The 23,709-nt window shown below is 36.7% G+C and overlaps 1 protein-coding gene across 11 annotated transcripts in view; it reads left to right on the top strand.

The window, feature by feature from the left end:
• The window catches only part of CNTLN (centlein), a 478,854-nt gene that overhangs the window by 154,301 nt on the left and 300,844 nt on the right, over positions 1 to 23,709 (top strand). The gene's annotated exons all lie outside the window — the stretch shown is intronic.

The raw sequence follows: 23,709 nt of genomic DNA, 5'->3' as shown, positions 1-23,709 counted from the left end.
GGCTCAACTGATTCTCCTGCCTCAGCCTCCCAAGTAGCTAGGACTACAGGTGTGCACCCAACATGTTTGTCTAATTTTTAAAAAATTTTGTACACATGGGGTCTTTCTGTTTTGCCAGGCTGTTCTTGAACTCCTGGGTTCAAGCATCCTCTTGCCTCAGCCTTAGAAAGTGCTGGGGTTACAGGTCTGAGCCACCACACTTGGCCTTAGAATCTTGAGTAATCCTAAACCTGATAGAACATAATGACAGCCTTGTGAATATTAGGGGTCTCTTTTGATTGCTCCAGATATCCTTGGTACATTCCTTTGAATTGTTGAATATGGTTCTCACTCTGGTTCTATGAATTGAAATCAAATATTAAACTGGAGATTATAAAACCTTTGACAAGACCAATGTCAAGGAGCTTTTCCCTATTTTTTTTTCTAGTTTTGTGATTTCAAGTCTCAGGATTAAGCCTTTAATCCATTTTGAGTTGATTTTTGTGTATGGCATAAGATAAGGGTCCAATTTTATTCTTTCACATGTAGCTATCTAGTTTTCTCGGTACCATTTATTGAAGAGACTTTCCTTTGCACATTGTGTATTCTTGGCACCTTTGTTGAAAGCTAGTTGACCATTTGTGTATGGATTTTTTTCAGATTCTCTATTCTGTTCAATTGGTCTGTTTATCTGTGTTTATGCCAGTACTGTGCTGTTTTGATTACTATAGCTTTGTAATCTGATTTGAAATCAGGAAGTGTGATGCTTCAGCTTTGTTCTTATTGCTGAAGATTGCTTTAGCTAGTCATGATCTTTTGCGGTTCCATATGAATTTTATGACTTTTTTTCACTTGTATGAAAAATGCCATTGGAATTTTGATAGGGTTTGCATTGAATCTGTAGATTGCTTTGGGTAATATGTATATTTTAGCAATAACCATCCTTCGAATCCATGAGCTATTTTTCCAGTTATTTGTGTCTTTAATTTCTTTCATCAATGTTTTATAGTTTTCAGTTATAGATCTTTCATGTATTTTGTTAGATGTATTTCTAAGTATTTATTTTTGATTCTGTTGTTAATGGGATTGTTTTATTAATTTCTTTTTCAGAGAGTATGTTTTAGTGTTATAGAAACACAACTGATTTTCATATGCTGATTTTGTATTCTGAAACTTAACTAAATTTGTTTAGTAGTTTCTAACAGTTTTTTGTTTTGGAAGGAGTCTTTAATTTTCTTTATATAAGATTGTGTTGTATAAAGACAGTGGCAGTTTTACTTCTTCCTTTCTAATTTGGATGGCCTTTCTTTTTCTTGCTTAATTGCTTTGGGTAGGACTTCCAGTAGTATATTGAATAAAAGTGGCAAGAGTGGGTTCTCCTGATGGTGTTCCATAAGTACTGTAGTCTTTCTTTACTTTTACATTCCTTTTTACATTCTTTCTGTTCCTCTAACTGGGTAATTTCAAATTATCTGTTTTTGAGTTCACAGATTCTTCTGCTTGATTAAATCTGATGTTGACACTATTTCATTTTGCATTTCATTGTTATATTCCTCAGCTTCGGAATTTGTTTCTTTTTAATGATTTTTATCTGTTTGTTTTCATTCTTTTGTTCATGTATTGTTTTCTTTATATATCATTTAGTCATCCATCTGTGTTCTCTTGTAGCTCGGTGGGCTTCCTTGAAACAATTAGACTCATTTTCCTCCTTACAATGTTTTGGTCAATGATGGGCTATATATCTGATGGTAGTCCCATAAGATTATAATACCGTATTTTTACTGTACCTTTTCTATGTTTAGATATGTTTACATGCACAAATACTTACCATTGTGTTACAGTTGCCTATAGTATTCAGTACAGTAACATGCTGTACAGGTTTGTAGCTTGAGAGTTATAGATTGTGCCATATAGCCTAGGTGTGTAGTAGTCTATATCATTTAGGTTTATGTGAGTACACTCTATGACATTTGCACAAGGACAGAATCACCTAATGATGCATTTCTCGGAATGAATCCTTGTTGTTAAGTTACACGTGACTGGATTTTGAATGCTTTGACAATTCAAATATCTGCACATCTTTGGGATTGGTTACTGGAAAATTGTCATTTTGTTTTTTGGTGGCATCTTGTTTTTGATTTTTTTGTGTTTGTTGCCTTGCATTGATATCTGTGCATTTGTTGGAGCAGTCACTTCTAGACTTTACACACTGATTTCAGTGGCCAAAGTCTTTCACCTACAGATGGGTACAAGAGTGCTGGCTTGATGAGGTGCCATGGTTCCAGCTTTGGTGAGGATACAGTGGTATAGTCTCCATGTAGTTTTGTCAGCTGAAGTCAGTATCTGCTAAGATTGTAGGAGTCCTCAGCAGCCAAGGCTGTGTGTGTTACAAGGTGTCTGCAGGGGGAGCGAGGGCTTTTGGGTTCTTTGGTGGCCAAGGCTGCTGAGGTCTTCCTGATCTCTTTTTCTCTTGTGCAGGAAGTTGTGGTTGAGGGTATCCCTCTTGGTGCTGGGTCTAGCTTAGCACAGTGCCTGTGGAGTGGCCATGGAGCTGATGTTTGGAGCTCAGGCATGTGTGGAGGGAGGGATGGTGACTCCAGGGTCTGGGGTAGCAGTGGTTCTAGTATCCAGGGCACAGGCACCCCCACCAGTTTGGTAATGGTATATGCAGTATGGGTGCTCGTGGAATAGCTAGGGAGCCAGGGTCCAAAGTGTGGTTATGTGCAAAGTTATAGGTAGCTCCAGGGTCCAGGACATTGTTACTCTCCCTGTGGTGGTGGCTTCAGTGTCCTAGGTGCAAGCACATTAGAGTAGCCATGGAGCCAGGGTCCGTAGTGCAGTTGTGTGCAGAGTGAACAGTGGCTTTAAGATCTGGGCACAGGCTAGCCTGCTGTGTTGGTGACTTCAATGTTTGAGGTATGGATACTCATGGATCGGCCATTGAGCTGGGGTTTGGAGTGCAGGTGAATAGTGCAGGTGTAGTTCTGGGATCTGCTGCATATGTGAGGTTGCGGCGGGTGGCAGCTTCTTCTGGGGGGTGGTTATGGCTACTGTTTATCTCAGTGGTGAAAGCTGCTGGTGTCCTCTGAGGAGCAGGTTGCTGGAGTTCGTACCTATGAACACTAAGGAGACAAAATGCAGAGAGTCTGTGACTGCTTTTGGGACTGTTAAGCTCCTTAGCAGTAATGGCTGCAAGAGTAATCTGCAGAGTAGGCTGTTGGGGACCATGGTAGCACCTGCTCTGTAGCTGATACTGATTTTCCTACACTTCTTCTTTGTTCCTAGTTGTCCCCAGACATTTTAGGTTTTATGGAATACCCCATCCATCCTTTCTGTGCAGTTATTCACCAATTTTTCCTCCATTTTTGTTGTGTAGATTCTTATTTAGACTCTTGAGACCTCTTTGGGCTATTTTGCTTATGGATAACTTTCTAGTTATTTTTGGGGGAGGAAGACGAAGGCTGGTATTTCTTACTCTGTCATCTTGCTGTATACCGCCTTTAAATAATATATTTTTCATAATTGTAAAAAGTTTTAATGCCTAACATTTTTCTATTTTCATTTTTATTTCCTGGATATTATTCTAAAATTGCCTAATTTAAAAAAAGGGAAATTTTACTTAGAAAAGGCTGAACTTAGTAAAATACATAATAGGTCAAATATAAACTTCTAGGTTTCAGTGCACTTTATTGCTAAGTCTACTTATAAGTGTATACACATTCCTCCATAAACTATTTGATCTGACTAGCCTTTACATCAAGGCCTCCAACATGATTAATATCATATTTATTTATGCTGATGTTTCATCTTTGATATCATATACTATAAGGGAATCACTCAGGGAAACCTGAGGGAAAAGCTTTTTGAATTTTGGAAAAAATAATGGTTATATCCTGTTGGAAGATTTCTACAAATTTTTTATGGAGAAAAGGAAAGTTAATGGCTTCAGCATCAGTGAAGACCAGCCATATTAATTTCAAAGAAGTCACTGTCAAAAAGAACGAATAGTACATCTTTTATCATTTATTGGAAAGCCAGAAATGTTGAGTACTACCTAAACATTATGAGTATGAAGTTATAGCTATTGTGATGAATAATATCTAGTATTTGTATACTACTTTAATTTTAATGTAAAATATCTCATTGGAAATTTCATGTCTTCTAACCTGATAGATGAATAGTAAACAAATTAGGGTATAAGTTTTCTTAATCACCAGTGTTATGAAGACAGATTTGTCTTTAACATAATAACTTTATGAAATACATGTGCGTATGCATATTTAATTTTAAAAATAGTTTCTACCATTTGATACCCTGATGCGTCTTATTTTAAGGAAACAATTTATGTAAAACTTGTTTTCTTGTTTCTGCCATAGTCGTAAAATAGGGGTATTGTAGAAGCGTGGACAGATGCTTATCACTCTTGAGTTCATAAGGGTTAATCTGTGGCTGAAATTATGGTATTAAAAGTTTTCAACATTCTTATTCCTGATTTTTTTTTCTTAAATTGGAATTGTAACAGTGATTCACAGTAATTAAGTCAGAAATTTGCTTTCTTATCAAAACAAAGAAACATTGTTGGAGAAGACTAGTGGAAGACTTAAAGGGTGTTTTCAATTGATTTTAGGGTCAGCGATTTTTTAAGGAAATAGTAGGTAGCCATTTTTTAAAAATCAAACTTTTCATTTTGAGATAATTGTAGATTCACATGCAGTTACAGGAAATAATACAGAGATTTGGCATACGCTTGAACCATTTCTTTCCAATAATAACATCTTGCAAAACTATAGTACAGTATGAAGCCAGGATATTGACATTTATACAGTCAATGCAGAACAATTCTGTCACCATAAGGACCCCTTTTATAACCCCACTCACTTCACTCTTTATGCCCCACACCCTACCCTGTTTGTAACTCCTGGCAGCTGCTAATTTGTTCTCCATTTTTGTAAATTTTATCATTTCTAAAATGTTGTATAAATGGAATCAGACAGCATGTAACTTTTTAGTATAGGCTTTTCATTCAGCATAATTCTGTGGTGATTCTTTCAAATTTTTGCATATATCAGTAGTTCATTTATTTTTATTGCTGAAGAGTGTCCCATAGTATGGATGTACCACAGTTTAGCCATTCACTTGTTGAAGGACATCTGGGTTGTTTCCAGTTTTTGACTATTATGAATTAGTTGCTATGAATATTTGTGTACATACTTTTTTGTTGTAAACCTAAGTTTTTATTTATCTGGGATAAATGGCCAGGAGTGTAATTGTTGGGCCATGTGATTGTTATAGCCTTAGTTTGTTAAGAAATTGCCGGCTGGGTGCAGTGGCTTATGCCTGTAATCTCAGCACTTTGGGAGGCCGAGGTCGGTGGATCACCTGAAGTCAGGAGTTTGAAACCAGCCTGACCAATATGGTGAAACCCCATCTCTACCAAAAATACAAAAATTAGCCGGATGTGGTGGTGGGTGCCTGTAGTCCCAGCTACTCGGGAGGCTGAGACAGGAGAATTGCTTCAACCCGGGAGGCGGAGGTTGCAGTGAGCCGAGATCGTGCCACTGCACTCCAGCCTGGGCAACAGCACGAGACTCCGTCTCAGAAAAAAAAAAAAAAAAAAAGAAAAGAAAGAAAGAAATTGCCAAACCGTTTGTCAGAGTGTCTATACCATTTTACATTTTATCCAGCAATGTGTGAGAGTGATTTGGTTTATCTGCTTCTTCACCAGTATTTGGTGTCACTATGTTTTCTTTTAGCCATTCTGCTGATGTATAGTTATACCTCATTGAAGTTTTAATTTGCATTTCTCATGGTTAATGATGTTGAACATCTTTTCCTGTATTCATTTGCCATCTGAATGTCCTCTTCGATGAGGACATGTCTTTTGCCCATTTCCTATTTGGATTTCAAAAAATTACTGTTGAGTTTTCAAAGTTCTTTTCATATCCCAGATACTGGTCTTTTGTCAACTATGTGGTTTGCAAATATTGTCTCCCAGTCTATAGCTTGTGTTTCATCCTCTTAACAGGGTCTTTTGTAGAACAAAATTTAAAATTTTGATGAAGTCCAATTTTAATTTTTTCTTCAATGGGTGTGTTTTTGGTGTCAAATTGAGATTTTGTTTTTGCCTAGCTCTAGAGACCAAAGATTTTCTCTTATTTTTTTTCCTAAAAGTTTTATAGTTTTATGTTTTGTACTTAAGTTCATAATCCATTTTGAGTTACTATTTGTTTAAGAAGAGATTTAAGGAGGTCAAGTTTCTTTTCTTTTTTTGCCTGTGGATGTCTAATTCTTCTAGCACAATTTGTTAAAAGTACCGCCCTCTTCCCATTGAACTATTTTGCATCTTTGTCTAAAATCACTTGGGTATATTTGCATGGGTGTATTTCTTGGTTCTTTATTCTGTTCTATTGATCTATGCGTCTGTTTTCTGTCAATACTATACCATCTTGATTACTATAGCTATATAATGCATCTTAAAATCTGCTAGAATGATTTCTCCTGCTTTTTCTTCCTTTTCAAAATTGTTTTAGATATTTTAGTCCTGTGCTTTTCCATGAAGTTTAGAAGACTCTTGTATCTATTTTTTAAAAATCTTGTTCAGGTTTTGAGTTGAACCTAGATATCAATTTGGGGGAGAACTGGCATGTTTGTTGACTCCTAATCCATGGACATAAGATGTCTCTCCATTTATTTAGATCTTCTTTGATTGCTTTCACTACCATTTTGTAGTTTTCAGCATGCAAGTCCTATATATTGTTAGATTTACACCTATGTATTTAAACTTTTTGGTATGATGGTAAATGATACTGTATTTTTATGTTTAGTGTCCATGTTTGCATTACTAGTATATAGAATAAGGATTTCCTTGTGCACTTATTATTTCTAAGATTTTATTTAATGATCCCTTGATTTTTCTACATAGATAATCATGTTAATTGTAAGCAAGTGGAGTTTTATTTCTTCCTTTCTGATATGTGTGCCTTTTATTTTATTTTATTTTCCCTTATTGTGCTGGCTATATTTTCCAGTACTATGTTGAGTAAGAGTGGTGAGAGTGGCCATCCTTGCCCTGCTCCTATTTTAGAGAGAAATCAGTCTTTCACTAAATGGTCCCTGCAAGTTTTTTGTCAATTTTTTTTTATCAAGTTGAGGAAATTTTCTGTTCCTAGATTGCTGATAATTTTTTTTTTTATCATGAATGGGCATTTGATTCCATGAAATGCTTGTACTGCATCACTTGATATGATCAGGAGATTTTTCTTCTTCAGACTGTTGATATGGTGGAATACATGGATTTATTTTTGAATACTGAACCAGCTTTGCCTACTGGAATAAATTTCACTTGGTCGTGGAGTATAATTATACATTGCTAAATACTATTTGCTAATGTTTTGTTAAGGATTGATTGCATCTCTAATCATGAGGGATATTGGTGTATAGCTTTCTTTTATTGTACTATCTTTGGTTTTTATATCAGAGATAAGTAGCTTCATAAAATGAATCAGGAAGTGCTGCTTTCTCTTCTGTTTTCTGGAACAAATTGTGTAGAGTTGATGTTATTCTTCTTCAAATATTTGGTGGAATTCTTTAGTAAATTATCTGAACCTGGAGAGTTCTTTTCTGGGAGTTTCCAAATTGCCAATTCGCTTTCCTTAATAGTTATAGGATTGTTCAATTATCTATTTCATATTGGTGAAGTGTGGTAGTTTGTGCATCTTGAGGAATTGGTCAGTTTTTCTAAGTTGTCAAATTTATGTGTATAGCGTTGTTCACAGTTTTTTCTTGTTATGGTTTTATGTCTGCAGTGTCTATTGAAAATCCTTTTTCTTGATATTGATAACAGATGTGCCTTTTCCCTATTTTTTTCCCTTGTCAGTCTTGCTAGAAGTTTTTGCAAAGTATTGCGCTTCCAAAAAGTTCTTAGTTTCATTGATTTTCTCTATTATTTTTCTGTTTTCTATTATGTTGATTTTTGCTTTTTATTATTTCCTTTTTGTTGTTATCTCTGTCAATAATTTTCAGTTTCTTGGCTGGGCGCGGTGACTCACGCCTGTAATCCCAGCACTTTGGGAGGCCGAGGCGGGCAGATCACGAGGTCAGGAGACCGAGACTATCCTGGCTAACGCGGTGAAACCCCGTCTCTACTAAAAATACAAAAAATAAGCCTGGTGTGGTGGCGGGCGCCTGTAGTCCCAGCTGCTCGGGAGGCTGAGGTAGGAGAATGGCGTGAACCCGGGAGGCGGAGCTTGCAGTGAGCAGAGATTGTGCCACTGCACTCCAGCCTGGGCGACAGAACAGGACTCCGTCTCAAAAAAAAAAAACATTATTTTCAGTTTCTTGAAGTGGAAATGTGTCCGGAATTGGTGGGTTCTTGGTCTCACTGACTTCAACAAAGAAGCTGCGGACCCTTGTGGTGAGTGTCACAGTTCTTAAAGGCGGTGTGTCCAGAGTTTGTTCCTTCTGATGGTCGGATATGTTAGGAGTTTCTACCTTCTGGTGGGTTCGTGGTCTCACTGGCTCAGGAGTGAAGCTGCAGACCTTTGCGGTGAGTTTTACAGCTCTTAAGGTGGCACGTCTGGAGTTGTTCGTTCCTCCCGGTGGGTTTGTGGTCTTATTGGCTTCAGGACTGAAGCTGCAGACCTTCGCCGTGACTGTTACAGCTCATAAAGGCAGTGTGGACCGAAAGAGTGAGCAGCAGCGAGATTTCTTGCAAAGAGCGAAAGAACAAAGCTTCCACAGCATGGAAGGGGACCTGAATGGGTTGCCACTGCTGGCTTGGGCAGCGTGCTTTTATTCTCTTATCTGGCCCCACCCACATCCTGCTGATTGGTGCATTTTGACAGGGTGCTGATTGGTGCGTTTACAATCCCTGAGCTAGACACAAAAGTTCTCCACATCCCCACTAGATTAGCTAGATACAGAGTGTTGATTGGTGCATTCGCAAACCCTGAGTTACACACAGGGTGCTGATTGGTGTGTTTACAAACCTTGAGCTAGATACAGAGTGCTGATTGGTGTATTTACAATCCCTTAGCTAGACATAAAGGTTCTCCCAGTCCCCACCAGATTAACTAGATACAGAGTGTCGATTGGTGCATTCACAAGCACTGAGCTAGACACAGGGTGCTGATTGGTATGTTTACAAACCTTGAGCTAGATTCAAAGTGCTGATTGGTATATTTACAATCCCTTAGCTAGACATAAAGGTTCTCCAATTCCCCACCAGACTCAGGAGCCCAGCTGGCTTCACCCAGTGGATCCCGTACCGGGGCCACAGGTGGAGCTGCCTGCTAGTCCCGTGCCCTGTGCCCAGACTCCTCAGCCCTTGGGCGGTAGATGGGACTGGGCGCCCTGGAATAGGGAGCGGTGCTGGTCGGGGAGGCTCGGGCTGCGCAGGAGCCCACAGCAGGGCGGGGGCGGGGGGTGCCTGGGGAACTCAGGCATGGCGGGTTGCAGGTCCGGAGCCCTGCCCCACAGGGAGGCAGCTAAGGCCCGGTGAGAAATCGAGCACGGCAGCTGCTGGCCCAGGTGCTAAGCCCCTCACTGCCCGGGGCCTGCCGGCTGGCTGGCCGCTCCAAGTGCGGGGACCACCGAGCCCACACCCACCTGGAATTCACGCTGGCCCACAAGGGTTGCGTGCAGCCCCAGTTCCTGCCAGCGTCTCTCCCTCCACACCTGCCTTCAAGCTGAGGGAGTCGGCTCTGGCCTTGGCCAGCCCAGCAAGGGGCTCCCACAGTGCAGCGGTGGGCTGAAGGGCTCCTCAAGCGTGGCCAGAGTGGGCGCCAAGGCCAAGGAGGCGCCGAGAGCGAGGGAGGGCTGTGAGAGCTGCCAGCACACTGTCACCTCTCAGAAGTGTAGATTATTGATTTGAGATTTTTCCTGTTTTGTAATGTACACGTTTAATTTTATAAATTTTCCTCTCAGCTGCTTTAACTTCATCCCCCATATTTTGATATGCTGCCTTTTTATTTTTATTCAGTTCTGTGTATTTTTAACTTTCCTGTGAGACTCTCTGTATGACCAAGGATTATGTAGAAATATGTTATTTAATTTTCAAGTGTTTGGCGATTTTTCCTTTGCCAGATTTTTAGTTTGATTTCATATGGTCAGAGAATGTACTCTGTGATTTGAATTCTTTAAATTTGACAAGGTTTGTTTTGTGGCCCAAAGTATGGTTTTTCTTTGTATAAATCTATGGGCATTTGAAAATAATATATATTTTGCTGATGTTGGTGGATTGTTCCATAAATATTGATTAGATCCTATAGGTTGATTTTGTTGCTGAGCTCTTCTGTACCTTTGATAATTTACTGGCTAGTTCTATACATTGTTGAGAGAGGCATTTTGAAGTTGCCAAACATAATTATTGATTTATCTATTACTCTTTTCAGTTCTATCAGTTTTTTTTCTGTATATTATTTTGGGCTCTAAAGTCTAAAGTTGGTATGTACACATTTAGGATCACTAAGTCTTCTTGGTAGATTCTTTTATCATTGTATAATGTCCCTTACTTTCCCTAGTAATTTTCTTTGCTCTGAAGTACACTTTATTCAATGTTAATATAACCACTCTTCTTTATTTTGAAGAATGATTACATATCTTTTTTCCTTCCTTTTACTTTCAACTTACCTATATTGCCACATTTGAAATGAGTTTCTTTTAGTTACTATATAGTTGCATCATGTTTTAAAATCTACTCTGTTGAGCACTTTTGATTTGTATATTATAGATTATTTACATTCAGCTTGATTATTGATATGTTAGCATTTACGTGTGTCATTTTGCTTTTTTTTCTGTTTGCTATCTCTGTTTTTTTTTTTTTTTCCTGCCTTGCTGTCGGCTATTGGAACACATTTTAGAATTTCATTTTGATTTATCTGTATTGGTTTTGGTGGTATCTCTTTGTATATATCTTTAGTGGTTGCTCTAATTATTATATTATATTATATTATATATACATAACTTAGCACAGCGTACTGGTATCAATATTTTACTACTTTAAGTGACATTTATAATAGAAACCTTTCTATTTTCCTTTTCTTTCCCCTATATAATATAGTTGCCATGAATATTTTTTGACCCACATTTAGAACCACAAAAGATATTATTATACTTTTTGTTTCAGCCATCAAACCTAATTTAGAATACTGAAGAAGAAAAGGAAAGTCTGTTATATTTATGCAGATTTTTGCCCTTACTCTTTTCCTTCTTCCTTCTTGATGTTCCAGGATCCCTCCATTTAAAATTTCTTTTCTATTTAGAAAACTTACTTCAGCTATACTTTTTTGTTTGGTCTCATGACAGACAACCAATTCCTAGATTTCCCCCCTCCTATTTTTTAAGAATGTCTTGATTTCCTTTAATTCCTAAAAATTATTTTCACTGGTTATATTATAGAATTGTGCGTTGATTCTTTTCTTTTCTTTCGGTATTTGAAAAATGCCATGCCCCTTCCTTCTGGTTTTGGTGGTTTCCAGCAAGAAATCTGCTGTCATCTGAATCATTGTTTTTACGTAATAATGGTATTTCTGTGTCACTATCTTCAAGATTTTTTCTTAGTTTTTAGATTTTGGAAGTTTTCGTATGATATGACTTATTTGATTTATTTGAGATTATTGTGTTCGGGTTTGTTCAGCTTCATGAATCTGTATGATTATGTCTTTTGCCAAACTTGATAAATTTTGAGTCACTGTTTGTGTATTTATTGACCTGCCTTCTTTCTCTTCTACCTAGGCTCAGGTGTTGTAAAGATTAGATCTTTGACAGGCCTCTGAGGTGGTGTTCGTTTTGTCTGTTTTCTATGTTCATATTTGGTAAATTCTGTTGTTCTCTTTTGCTTTTCACTGATTCTTTCCTGTCCTCTCCAGTTGGCTGTTGAGCCCATCTATTGAGTTGGGTTTTGTACTTTTCAGGCATAAAATTTGTATTTGTTTTTTCTTTGTATCTTCCGTCTCTTTGCTTAGAGTTTCTGTTTCTTTGCTGAGGCTTCCAATTTGTTTCTTTTACCTTCATAACTGCTCATTGAAGCATTTTCATTATGGCTGCTTTGAAACTGTTGTCACATAATTCTGACATCTCTGTCATCTTGGTGTTGGCATCTGTGGATTTGTTAACAATTCGAGATATTCCTGGTTCTTGGTATAACAAATGATTTTCTGATTGAATCTGGATGCTTTGGGTATTACGTTATGAACTCTGTATCTTATTTAAACCTTCTATTTTCTCTGGCTTTCACTGATGACATTCTATCAGAGGAAGAGTTAGCCCCTCCTATTTACTGCCAGAAGAGTTTAGAAGTTTAGGTTCCCCTCTGGTCTCTGAAGACACCTGAGGAATATGATGCTCTTTTTTATTGCTGGATGGGTGTATTCTCACCCTTTATTAGGCCTTCACTAATGCCACCCTAGGTGGAAGGGGCAGGAATGTCTCCCATGTGGCTTCCACTGTCATCACGGGAGGAAGGGAGCCTTGTTATTGCTGGGCAGAGGTGAAAATTCTGACTCTTCCTTGGCCTTCTCTGACACAGTTCCAATGGGGAGCAGGGGCTGGAGGAGTGGGTAACCTCATTACAGTATCGTGAATATGAAAGTCCTGGCTCTCCACTTGTCCTTCTCTGAAATTCTTCTGGCAGCAATTAGGGAGGCTGGGGAACCTCATTATATAGACTTGCAAAGATTGAAGTCTAGGCTCCTCTCGCGGCCTTTGCTAGCATGAGTGGTGGTAGGGCCACATTTTTTTTTTTTTTCCTTTGGTACTTGTCAGGAGTAGAGTGGTTAATGTCTAAAAGTTTTTTTGTTTACTAGCCTACTCCTTTCCTGGTCCGTAGGGTAGAGAGCAGACTTCCGTTGAGGCTTTTTTCTTTCTGTACTTAGTTTTGTTTCTAGGTTGTCAACTTTTTCTGTTCCATATCTGCTGTGCATGAGGCAAAAGGAAAGCCCAGGGAACTTATTGCTGTTTAATAACAAGGTCCCAAGGTCTCTAGTCAATCTGCCTTTTTTCCCCCACTTCAGAGTTTTCTCATGTTTATTTTATATGTAATATTCAGGGTTTTTAGTTGTGTTCTGAGGGAGGAATCAGGAAAATACTTCTAATCCATTTTCCTGGGAATGGAAGCTGACCATGCTTTAGAAAATTTATTTTGTCATTGTATTTGGTGAGTTAATTGAAGTAGGTAACTTGACATTGTTGACATTTACTCTTTAGAGTAAGATTTAAAAAGTTTGATAGATGACTAGTTTACCCTAGAGGGAAGGTGGCAAATACCTGATCCTTGTGCCACTTCTCTTACCCTTATATGCCATAGCAGTCTTTACTTATTGTTCTCCATTCTTCTTCCTGTTGAGTCGTGAATTAAAACAGCATTCCAGATAGCACATTGCTAGAGTTTTGGAGAGAAGAGAAAACTTATTTGCCATACTTGCCATGAAGCTGTATTCAGTTGGGCATAATTAGTCATGTGAATTCTAGTGGGAGGGGCCCAGTTGAGATAGATTCTGGTGCGTGCAGAATTGATGCAGTTACTCATGAAAACAAGTGAAACAGGTCATTAGTTGTTACTGGAGGTCTGTGTCTTCAAAGTGTGGTGTCTGCATCTGTGAGTAGATAATAGTATGATAGAATCTGTATTTATTAATGATTCTAGTAGTTAAGTGTGGACCTTCAAGTTTTGTCATCAGGAATTATCATTTACATATTTTTTTGAGGGGAGATAAATTTATAATTAGTAAACCAAAATGTTTTAAAATTCATCCATACATCTAAACCATCTTATAGACATGAATGGGACATATCCACTCTGTCATTTGGAATATCACAGAATAATTCTCATTCTTTTAACAAATTTATCATTTTATAAGGTTATTCAGGAGAATAAACCTAGAAGAAAAGAGTGTCCACAAAAACTCATTGAGTAGGGTTGCAGACTTTTGAAAACTATCTTGTTGCATTAAAAATTACTTTATGAACACTTTTTTCTATTTTTTTTTTTGTAAAAAAGGAGAAGAATATAAGTGTTTAAATAGAATTGCAAGCAATAAAAACTGTAGTTATGGTAACTTTAAAATGTTCACGTGAAACACTAATAATAATCTTTGGCCATTCGGTAAGATTGATAAAGTCTTGCCTATTCCTTTCAATGCCTTTGGTTAATTTTTATGTTATCATCAAAAATAAATGTTTCAAAGGCAAATGAACTAGATATAATTATATATAAACAATGCTGAGATCAATAGTATTTAAAGTAGTTGGGAAGTATACTAAACATGAAATACACTTTTGCATCCACTTATTTGAAAATACCTGGAGGACTTTTCTTATCCCAAAGGCATTTCTAATTTGCATAGTAAAGATAGTATTATTTATATTTTCCTTTAATATTCAGATATAGTTATATTCACCAGATAAGAAATGTACCTACCCTGTGAAAGCTAGTATCTAAATTTGTTCTTAAGAACCAGTCAAGTGTAAAGTAAGTAATTTCTGGTTGAAATGGAAAATAGTGAGCTTTTTGAAGTTTCACGTTGAGGTCATGAGATAACCTGATTTATGATAGCATATGAGAAGCAACGAATAATCTGAAATGTTCATCCCACACTGTAGATTAAACTGAGTTTTTAATAGACATAACTAATTTTGAGAAAGATTTTCGTGAAATAGCTTTGAAGTATTTGGTGATTTTTACCGACAAATGGACTTATTCGAATCATAAATGAATTTAATTATTTGAAAATGACCAAGCATATATATGTATAAAAAATTCTTGCTATTTTGGAATTTGAATTTTCAAATTATGTAAACATGAATATTTGTTATAACATATAGAGCACATTTTTGTAGTACTATTTCAACAAATTTCAAACATTTTTATTTTGGTAGTTAAAATCAGAAGCAATTGTATTTTAAAGTGCAATACGTATGATAACTAGCTATTTCAAAATCATACATTATGCGTAAGATGTTACTTTTCAAGAATGAACATTAATGTAGGGAAGAAGTACTATTAAAAGATAAAACCAGGCACTTTTTCACTTGAGAATGTGGATAGATGTGAGGCAGGAATTTGCTGTTAGAATTATGAATTGTATTGGGGGAGAAGTGGAGAGTTATTACTATGATCATGACTACAGTTGCCATTGCCGTTGTGAATTGGCTTCATTAGGGTTCAATCCAGCCACTTTAGCAGAACTCATACTAGCATAATTGCTATTGCAGGATTAATTCATTAAAACAACAATAGTAATACTCACACAATAACCATATTCAGAAAATTAACCCCTTTGAAATAAACATGTCTTTATTCAAAACCTGATAAGGACTAAGAGGATCACTTAGGCAAAAATTTGAAATGGTGGAGGAAAGTATCCATAAGTTATTACCGTATTTTTCTAAAGGATTGTAGGTTTGAGTGAATTATGATAAAAGCAAATCTGGTATTTAAACTCACAGTGTATTTTTGGATATCCTCTAATTAAGTCTCAGAACTTTATAAAAGCTTTAGCCAATAACATTTAATTTATGTACTCTTGAAGTCTGAATAGAATATTCTAGCCAAATGCTCCTTTGTTAGAGATTCTTAAAGTTAAGCTGGTATGAATGTTTTCATTATATTGGAAAATAGAATTCTTTTGGAATTCTAGAAATGAAATTTTCTGTTGAAACCTGTCTTCTGGTAAAACATTCAAACACATTTACAATTTATATTCCAAGGTGAAGTGTGTATTCTTTAATTTCCAAGGAGGTTAACAATTTTATTGCAATAGATAATATGTCTAAAACATGAGTAAATCAAAAGAAAATCAAAAGTCATTCAACTTCTGGTACATGTTCATTCATGATTTTGCCAGAAACTGGATGGCTCCAAACAAACATGACATTTACTTTCAAAGGGTTTATCAAAAGATAATAATACATTCCTAACTAGCATGTTGGCACAGCATTGTTTCTAAGATAAGTCACTATTTGTCACAGCAAACGTTTTCTTTTTAATTGTCATTTGGCTCAGATCTTTCTGTGATTGCTTTTAAATATATGCTAATTCTTTTAGTTTACTTTTTTTTCTTCTAGTTTACTTTTCCCTGTTAATATCTCTTAGTTTGTGAGTTTGTGAATGACGGGTGGGATCTACTATAAGGGTTCCCCAGAACATTGAAGAGGTTTCAGAGACCAAGGAGGTGAGGGAGATGCAAAAGACATGGAAGGATCTTTCCTATCTATGCCTTGCACATTTCACTCTGTTAGAAAGGCTTTTCTCTCCTCTCTTTGCTTTTTGAAATGTTTCCCGTGTGTGTGTGTGTGTGTGTGTGTGTGTGTGTGTATCTGTGTGTGTCAGGGTCCTGCTCTGTTGCCCAGGCTAGAGTGCAGTGGTGAGCTCATGCCTTACTGTAGCCTCTACCTCCTGGGCTCAAGTGATTCTCCCACCTCAGCCTCCTGAGGAGCTGGGACTATAGGCGCGCACCACCACGCCTGGCTAATTTTTAAATTTTTTGTAGAGGCAGGTCTCACTGTGTTGCTCAGGTTGGTCTTGAACTCTTGAGCTCAAGTTATCCTCCTGCCTTGGCCTCCCAGAGTGCCAGGATTACAGGTATGAGCCACCGTGTCAGCCCCTCCCATTCTTTAGTTATCAGAATAAGCTGAGGATAATTTATTTCATCTTGGACTTTGTTTATAATTTTCTTATAGGATTTTCCATATTCTGCCACGAGTTCATGCACACTGAGTAGAGATGAATTCCTTGAAAAGGGTATTCATCTTTGAATGACTGGTAATAGTACATCATTCATGTTTTGTAGTGTCTGTTCAGTGCTTTCTTAGAGTTGGTCTCAGCATGTCTCTTTAGAAACTGGGTAGTTGTCATGTTAAAAGAATCTCAGCAACAAAATAGGATTCATGTTGGTAAGCATTAGGAAGTATTGGGAGCATATGGTAGAATTCATCTTTATTTTCTCAATTGAGGACATTTGTTAACTCTAAGGTTATCAATCTGTTGTTCAAAAATATCTATTGAATATCTACATTGTATATGATTTTGGATTAGAAATTCTTGCCAGGCCACCTTGCTTAGTGTAGTTTAATAGTAGGTGCTCACTTCTCTATCTCAAGGTTGTAGCTGTTATTAGTTTTTTTTCCTTGTTCTTGTGATTCTTACTTTATAGCACACTTTTAGCTGCTCATCATGTGTATATATTTAGGTTCTGTTACCATTTATAAGGCACACTAAGCAAACATTACCTTATTTAATTTAGATACTTATTGCCTGAAATGTTTCAGAATATCGTTTGATCCTCCATATATGGATAGTTCTGATAAGTAGTTTCTTTTTCATATTTAATATAAATATTACTATCCTTTCTATATAATGCTTGAGTCCTACATTTTCTGCCCTTCCAGACTACCTACTTAATTTTTTATATGCAAAACTGAATTTGATGGATTAGGATTCCTATATGAGACTTTTGGATGGAGTTGCAAATTGTTTTAGTTTTAGAGTTGTGTCTCTGATGTCTGGATTGTTTGGTTCTTGATAATATTATATATATTAATACTTTACCTTGACCAGCAACATGATTTCTGACCCCTGATCTACCTGCATTTTCAGAAAGATTTTGTCATAAGATGGAATGAGCGCATACATGGAATTAAAAACATGTTTGAATTTTGGCTTTGTTACTTATTAGCTTTGATTTTGGGTAAGTTACATAACTTCTAATTATTATAAATTTCCTAATCTGCAAAGACAAATATCTGCTTTATCTACTTTCTGTGTTAATAGGAGCTAATTTGAAAATGTCAAACTCTTTTGTAAGTTATTACATACTCTATAAGTTTAAGTGGCTGCCAATATTCCTTCTACCTGGTTCATTTGATAGCAATCTTAGTTTATTCCTGCACTTTCATGTTTTTAAGGTTGAGAAAATGAGAGTGTCAGAGGAGGGTTTAATTTTTTTTATAAGAACAAGTAGTAATGGGGTCATTATAGAAAATTCGAGAAAATAATCATAGACCTACTATCTAGGGATAAATCACTTCTCTAATAGTTCACATGTATTCCCCTAGTATTTTTTCTGTGCAAATAAATTATTTACTTTTGTTTTATAAAAGTTGGATCATGTTTTTGTATTGTGCTAATATGACTAGCATTTTCTTATTTTCTCCTTGCTTTGAAAACTTTATTTTTCAATGCCTGTGTAGTATTTCACTTTATGAATTTAACATAATTTATTGTTATGTTATTGTTTTGATATTTATAGAGTGTCATATTTTTACTGTTAGAAATATTGCAATGATGAATGTATTTGAACATAAGTCTTTGCTTGAAAATCTTGAGTCCAATATTGGAACTTTAAAAGAACCTATATAATATGCAACCAGAAGCAGTTTATGAGACCTTTTGTGGCATCCTCTCCAGCTTTGTGTGAGTTTTATCATGAAATATTTTGAGTGTGCGAAAATGTGTAAGGAATAATTTAATATTTATATACTCTCTACTTTGCTCAATAATTATATATACATTATATATATACACCATATATATATACACAGCATATATATGTATATATATAAATTGTAGTTTCCTTTGAATACTTTCCCACTCCATGCTTTTCCTCTGCAAAGTTTCATATCTGAAGATAAAAAGAATTAACAAAGTGTAATGTCAGTTTTAAATAAAGAACTTGCTAGATTTTTAAAAAGAATTCTGAAGGATTATTTCTATAAAATACAAATGTCTCATCAATGTTTGTGAGAGAAGGCATGGAAAAAAAAATCACATGTTTAGATTTGTTATTTGTATTTCTGTGTGAAATTCTGAAGATTAGCCCAGTTCTACCATGAGGGTATATATCATGGAGCATATTTTTCATATTGAAGGCAAAGCAAAGATAGTTTTCAAAAACTATGACCCTTACATTTATATTGACAACATCTGTAGACCATAAAAAAGCCCATTGTCTTTTTTTGGCATTCTTTGCAAATGACTTATTTTACCGATAAGAATTGCTAGTGATCCAAATGAATATAGTATTGTTTAGGCAATATTGTTTGGGAAAGACTATGATCCTCATTTATAAAGCAGTATTTCAGTGAAAGGATCTTAGGCAATGGGAAGCAAATAATTCAACTCTATTTTGAATAATTTTTATTCAGTGGTTTCAGGTTTTCTGATATTTTCTTCTGTACTGTTTAATCTGCTCTTCATCCCTTCTAGTATGTTTCATATAAGATTCTATATTTTTCACATCTAGAAGTTCCATTAAAAATATATATTCACTTTCTCTCCATTATGTTCATGTTTTCTTTTAAATTATTGAGTATCTTTTAAATGTTTATAAAAACTGTTTCAAGGTTTTTGAATTGCTTAATTTCATTATCTGAGTCATTGACTTTTTTTTCCCTCCAGATTATGGATTCTGTGTTTCTACTTCTTTGCATACCTAGTAATTTTTGGTTTGATACTTGACATTATGAATTTCATCTTACTGATTGTTTGATTTTTGTTGTATTCCTTTAAGGAATTATGGATTTTTTTTCTTCCATGCAGTTAAGTTACTTGTTAATCAATTTGAGCTTTTTGGGACTTAGTTTTTTTTTTTTTTTTTTTGAGATGGAGCATCCCTCTGTCGCCCAAGCTGGAGTGCAGTGGCATGATCTCGGCTCACTGCAAGCTCCGCCTCCCGGGTTCACGCCACTCTCCTGCCTCAGCTTCTGGAGTAGCTGGGACTACAGCTGCCTGCCACTACGCCCGGTTAATTTTTTGTATTTTTAGTAGAGACGGGGTTTCACCATGTTAGCCAGGATGGTCTCAATCTTCTGACCTCATGATCTGCCCTCTTCAGCCTCCCAAAGTTCTGGGATTACAGGCCTGAGCCAACGTGCCCGGTCAGGACTTAGTTTTAAACTTCATTAGTGCAGGCTTAGAGCAACAGAGCAGCTTTTTTTCTAATCTAGGGTGAATTTAATCCCACTATTAAGCTTTTTGTTGTTGTTTTTGTTTTTTTTTTTGAAACAGATTCTCATTCTGTCACCCAGGCTGGAGTGCAGTGGCGTGATCTTGGCTCACTGCAACCTCCGCCTCCCAGGTTCAAGCGATTCTCCTGTCTCATCCTCCTGAGTAGCTGGGGTTACAGGTGCGCACCATCACACCTGACTAATTTTTTTTGTATTTTTAGTAGAGACGGGGTTTCCCTATGTTGGCCAGGCTGGTCTCAAACTCCTAACCGCAAGCTGGCCTCCTGCTTCAGCCTCCTAAAGTGTTGGGATTACAGACATGAGCCACCGTGCCTGGGCTCACTATTAAGATATGATCGTTCTGGGGACTCTACTTAATTTCTTGAATATTACGAGGTCTTTTCACTCTGACTGATGGGAACACGAACTACTGTAAGTCCTCTGTTACCTCTAGGAATTTTTCAGTCTGCTGCTTTCCAATGACTCCTTTCCTTTGTCTGGAGTAGCTTTTCTCTCAGGCGTAGACTGATTAATACTCAGAACTTCCGGAACTCTCTCTCTCAATGCAGCTCCATCCTCTAGTATATTGCCTGGCAAATTCTACCTGCCTTGAGCTTCCTTACTCCAGTCTGTGTCTGCACAACTTAATGAGACCCAGAGCTGTTTGGGTCTCTTCTTCCTTTGCTGTAGCTGGAACACTGTCTCTATCTAGTAAGCCAGGGGCAATCATAGAACTTACTTCATTAGTTACCTTTCTTCAGGGATCACAGCCCTTTGTTCCCTGTTGTACAGTGTCTGATAATATTTTGTATATTTTGTACAGTTTTCAAGGTTTTTTAAGGCAGCAGGATAAATCAGGTTCCTGTTACTCCCTTATGACTAGAAGTTAATTCAGCTTTGTATGCTGAGGAATGGCTCACAACTTTCAGATAATTTAATACATATATTGCATTGTGAACAGATAGTAAATGACTATTAAATTGTAATTGTACCATGAAAGGATTTTATCTTGTAAGTTTATAATTTTAACATGGCTATTAAAATTTTTCATTTAAATTACCAGATATAAAAAGTTTAGCACATTTCTGTTGTTGTTATAGTGAGAGTTTCAAATATCCGCCTCCTAATGAAGTTGATTGACAGATATAGGTAGTGATCTTTATATCTGGAATTTCTTAGTGGTCAAAAATTTATGCAAAAACATCTCTTTTTAAACTTGAAGGTATGTGACTTATTTCTCGTTAACCGAGTTGTCATATTCTTATGCCCTTTGATTTTAGACTTGAAGAGAAAAGTATGAGTCTGATGAAATGCTGAAAATGGTGCAGGAAGAAGTGAGATTAGGAAGAGTGAGGCTGTAGGAAAATTATAATTATAGCAATTAAGAACTACCAGGGAGTTGAAAGACTTTTTGGTAAAGACCTCTGTTACCATAAATGTTGCAATTAGTGACTATTCACGTATTATAATTCATAGGCATTTATATAATGGATCTGTTTTCTTTAACTCAGGGATTCCTAAATGTTTTCAGTTCATAATGCCCTTACTACCTCTCATTTTTTCATGATGTCTCAAGGCAAGGAGAAATACCTAATAGTTCCGTGGATTAAATATTTATGTCCTAACAACTTAGTAGCCATTAAAAGTATATGTATAAATTAAAAGAAAAAATTATTTTCTTCTTAAACAGCCATAACTATTTACTAATAGGATATGTGAGCCTTTTGGATACTGGACAGCTTCTCATACTTTGAAATCAGATTGGACACTGCCACCCTCATTTCCTGTTTTATGTTGCTTTTTGCTCTGTGTTTGTTTTTTATCACAGCAGTTGTTAAATACCCAGCTTCATGATGCCATGCAAGGAATGTAAGGCAATCTAACATTGTAATCCTAAACTTACTTTTGCTAGTAGTCTGTGCAGTGTCCAATAGATGTCAAGTATTGCTGTTTCTCTCAAACCCTTAGAATATTTCACAGTGCCCCTGTGTGTCTGCTACAGCACCCCTGGGAAACTTGACACACATTCTGGGTACTATGGGATTAACTAATTTTCTTCTATTGTTCATCACTGTTTTATATGGCATTCTGGCATGATTAAGGTCCTAACTAATTTCTGTATTTTGGAATAGAGAATCTTTTTGATACAGTTTCTTAAGAACCTGAGTTAGTAATGGTGAAATTAAGGAATAATATATGACATTTTTTTTTATGGAAAAATGCTTACAGCAGGGGCTTCATGGAAAATTATTGAATAAGTTGGTTTTGTGTAATTTTACAAATAATCTGAAAATATGAAGAGAAATAGTGAATAAATATTGAAATATGACATTTAATAGGATAAAAATGAAGGAAGATGAGGTGGGATGAATAAACAGAAAAGAAAAACATGAATTTTATTGTGAGGATGTGTAAGGGAAAGTTATCAAAACTATCTGTGCTATTACTGGGTTTCTTGGCATCAATTATTGTGTTGTAATGGGCTAAGGATGTTGCTGATTGATCCTTACAGGTGTCTGCCCACTGAACTGTACTAAGCTGTTTTTTTGACTCAAAAATGATTTTTTAGAATGATACATTTTACAAAGAAGTATATTCTGTACCTTGTGGGAAAATATTCCTATATACTATTATAAGTATACATTTGTGATTCTATGTGTTCATAGTTTAACAAGCATAATGTTAATTAATGGCTAATAATATATTGAGTATTTATTATGGGCCATACACAGTTCTTAGTGCTTTCCATATATTGACTGAATTCTTGCAGTAGCCCTCTGAGGTAGGCCCTATTCTTTTTGTTTTTTTGAGATGGAGTCTCGTTCTGTCACCCAGGCCAGAGTTCAGTGGCGCCATCTCGGCTCACTGCAAACTCTGCCTCCCGGGTTCAAGCGATTCACCTGCTTCAGCCTCCTGAGTAGCTGAGATTACAGGCGCCTGCCACCGTGCTCGGCTAATTTTTGTATTTTTAGTAGAGATGGGGTTTCACCACATTGGCCAAGCTGGTCTTGAATTCCCGACCTCGTGATCCACCCACCTCAGCCTCCCAAAGTGCTGGGATTACAGGCGTGAGCCACCATGTCCCGCTGAGGTAGGCCCTATTCTTATTTTCATTTAACAGATGAAGGAACTGAGGTACAGAGAACGTGAGTAACTTGCTCAAACTCACAGAGCTAATGAATGGTGGAGTCAGAATTTGAAATCTTGCAGCATGGTTCCAGAGCCCCTTGTTTGTAATATACTACCTAAGGGGAGAATTAGCTTATACCTAAGTGTCAACAATGAAACACTAGTCAGGAAAAAGAAGACAAGTGAATGCAATTTACATTTATTTTAAGATCCTAGACTTATTAAAATCTTCTATTAATAAATTGATTCAAGGAAAAGAAGCTGTAGTAGTTTGTTTTCACGCTGCTGATAAAGACGTACCTGAGACTGGGAAGAAAAAGCAGTTTAGTTGGACTTACAGTTCCACATGGCTGGGGAGGCCTCAGAATCATGGTGGGAGGCAAAAGGCACTTCTTACTTGGTGGCAGCAAGAGAAAATGAGGAAGATGAAAACGTGGAAACCCCTGATAAAACCATCAGATCTTGTGAGACATTTTCACTACTGTAAGAATAGTATGGGGGAAACTGCCCCCATGATTCAGTTATCTCACCGGCTCCCTTCTACAACCTGTGGGAATTATGGAAGTACAATTCAAGATGAGATTTGGGTGGGGACACAGGCCAAACCCTATCATTCCACCCCGGCCCCTCCGCATGTCATGTCCTCACATTTCAAAACCA

Source organism: Pan troglodytes, chromosome 11, assembly GCF_028858775.2.
Source record: "Pan troglodytes isolate AG18354 chromosome 11, NHGRI_mPanTro3-v2.0_pri, whole genome shotgun sequence".
Lineage (NCBI taxonomy): Eukaryota > Metazoa > Chordata > Mammalia > Primates > Hominidae > Pan > Pan troglodytes.
This window is presented reverse-complemented; position numbering and strand designations above follow the sequence as displayed.